Below are 3,210 nucleotides of genomic sequence, written 5' to 3'. Positions count from 1 at the left end.
ACCTCTTGGAGAGTGTCTCCATGACCAAATGAGGATTATGGGCATTCATTCTATTGTATTACGTTGTATGAGTGATAGAATGTGCGAGAGAGATATCATGAGAGTGAGGGCCATTTCTATACCAAGAAACATTGTATTTGAGAGTGAGATTGTGAGATATTGAGATGAAGACTATGGATTATTGTGGAAGAGATGAATGAATATTATATGATAATTTATATTCAATCATGAGCATTCCTTTGTGTTCCTTTCCTTCTCAATTTGTTGGTATGAAGATGTGATGTACTAAATTGAAGATAAATTCATGGAAGATATTCTACATGATGTTGCATGAAGATCTTCTTATTCTTCCTATTGTTTTCTTTTTGTGGTTCCATAAAGAGACGAATAACATACTTGTTGGTGAGACAAGATAGATTTTCTTCTAGCTCTATGTTCTTAGTGTTCTCTCAAGAGCTCCAAGCAATCTATTAAGAAAGTTATCACATTCTCTTTGCCTCTTGAATTCTCTTTTGAGTTTCAGTCTATTTTGTGTGCTTACTCCACTGTGTGTTGTTTCCACTCAAAAGTGCCTCAAACGCCAGACTTTAGGCTGTTGAAGGTCTCATCTTGACCCAATATTGCATCAATGGAATCATGTGGATTCGATGCACACTACACCCAAGTTTTGTCATATGCAAATGTGTAGTAGTTGGAGATCTTACCTTTGCCAACTCATTCTATATCTTCATCTTGTCATGTGTCAAGGAGGCACCCTTGTAGGCAAAGGGATCCACAAATTCCCTACTAGTAACCACAAGCCTTGGTTAGAATAGATCATGCTATACCATTTCAATCTCAACCTTAATATAAGGTAATCTACCTCAACCATGGAAATCTACCCTTGTGCCACAATGATAGCACTTAATATATCTAAGCTTATGCCATCATATCTTCCCACCTTTGCCATTGTTAAATGCACATCCATGTAATCATAAATCCATCAAATCCCTAACAAGGATTGAGAATAACTCTTCTTTCTTCATATCTAAATATTGTAGTGTAACGTGCCCGCTCCTCAAATTGTGGGACACGTCTTAGCAATCCATCGAGAGATATATCTAGAAGATGCTGCCCGGCACTCCCAAGGAATGACACGGGTTTGCCAACTAGGGTCTCTCGAGTCTGCCTCACAACGGAACTTATCCGGCCGTTCCCACTAGGATCGACCTGAAGTCCGGGTTCCTAGCAATCGAGTCTTCCTAACAGCCTTCTAGCATCACGGTCAATAGCCGCTCCACTTTCCGTAGATACAACTGGACCAAGGCAGACTCATATCGCACTTGGTTCAAAGAGAATGGGAAACAAGAGGGATGCATCACTCGACCTCTCTGCCCGTAGGGCATAGTCTCATTCCAGTCCCCTAAAACGGTATGAATCAGGGTTCTAACCAACATTGTCTAAGGCCATCGTCCGACTTTTCCTGACATTTCTCGTTAACGTTTCCTTTGAGGAAAGCTCTCAGCTAACCAAGACCGCCCTTCCATAGGATAGACCCATCAGGGTCACATCCACCACGCTTTCCTCAGGGGTTGTTTTAGTTATCTAATTACCTACAACACATTATGTTTGACATTTAAAAACAGCTTCATTAATTAACCCATTAATCACAAGTTCCTTTATGTAATTTAGGGCATGGACACAAAGACAAGATAAAACAAGATCAAACACTTCCTTAACTTATCTTCATGTTAATGTTTGTCTCCCACCCATACAGGAGAATTAAGTGTCCCTTTCTGCCTCCGCACAAATAATCCTTTCGTATCTCGGAAATAAAAACTTGAAGGTTTATCCTACCAAGATTTTGCCTTGTAACTAGTATCAAGGCCTCGAGATCCCATCTTGAGTCATGTAGAACACTTGTGTAGGATTCGAAGGCATTGGGATTTACAGCCAGAGCCCCCCTGGCACCCAAGCGTCCTCCTATGCCAAGTAATTTCCATAGAGAGACCTCTTGCGGTAGGTTCGGTCCACATTCCCGGTGCGGATTCTTAACCCCCTTGGTTAGGGTTTGGCGGTTCGCGAGGGGTAGCTAGCGCCATCCTTCCTTAATTATCCCTTTAGGAAATCATCCACAGTTGAAGCAACTAGCCTAATATCATTTACTAGGGAAAACATCCCTTTTGTTCCCATGGCAATTTATCCTTATAGTTCCCGCCATGAAAATATAATCACTTGGATATTCATCCAAAACCACAACCAATCCTTAGGTATCCTTTTGGAAACAATCAAGCTGAAACAACCAGCCTAACATCCTTTAACTAGGAAAACATCCTTTCCTAATCCAGCAAGTGACCACTCTGCTTACTAACCTCTTTTCCATCTTAGACAAGGTCAACCCTCATTAGAAACATCAATGGTAAACCATCTCAACAAGTCCCTTAAGCCACCGTTGCATTGGAACTTAGCTTATCCCTACTTAAATCATTTTCAGTCTTGATATACTGCCTCCCTAGGGTTTACTCTCCCCCTTGGGATCTAGGGTTTCTCAAGGAACAACTTTAACGGTTATCTTCTAGATCTTTTTAATGATCTATGTGATTTCACCTTGACCTTTATTAATCATGGCTACCTATTTAGGGTAGAAGATCAACCCATCTTAAGCCCTTTAATGGCGAATACATGCAATTCTACCTCTATTTAAGAATTCAAGATGCGTGAGAAGAATCTAAATCTTGGTACAACATGGATATGAGCTATAGTTGCCGGAGGGTTGGTGGTATTCATGTCTCTGCTTGCATTGGGTATGTTCCTAGCTCCGTTTGCAACTTCAGCACTTGTGCTCCTTGTATCTCGTCTCTTGGGTGCCACCCTTGTGCGTTCTTGGTCTTGCAACCCTTGAGGTAAATCGACCGCTCTTGCCTTGGCAGAAGGAAGTGGTACGAGGGTCCATAAGGAATCTAAGGCCAATCAATGTGACTTCAAACATGCATAACTCTTCTTCTTCTTTTACCCTCTCCCCAATTTGCTTTCCTTCTATCTCACCCTCTCCATCTCATAGTCTTCTCTCCCTCTCTCTTTCTCTCTCACTCTTGTTTTACTTCTTCTCCTTCTCTCTCTCCCTCTTCTTCTTCTTCTTCTTCTTCTTCTCCTCTCTCTCCCTCTTCTTCTCCTTCTTTCTCTCCCTTTCTCTTCTTATTCTTCTTCTTCTCCTCTTCTCCTTTCTCTCTC

Source organism: Lygodium microphyllum, chromosome 15, assembly GCF_053477565.2.
Source record: "Lygodium microphyllum isolate KBCC chromosome 15, Lygodium_microphyllum_v1.1.10, whole genome shotgun sequence".
NCBI classification, from domain to species: Eukaryota; Viridiplantae; Streptophyta; class Polypodiopsida; order Schizaeales; family Lygodiaceae; genus Lygodium; species Lygodium microphyllum.
The sequence above is the reverse complement of the archived record's forward strand: the minus strand, read 5'-3'. Positions refer to the sequence as shown.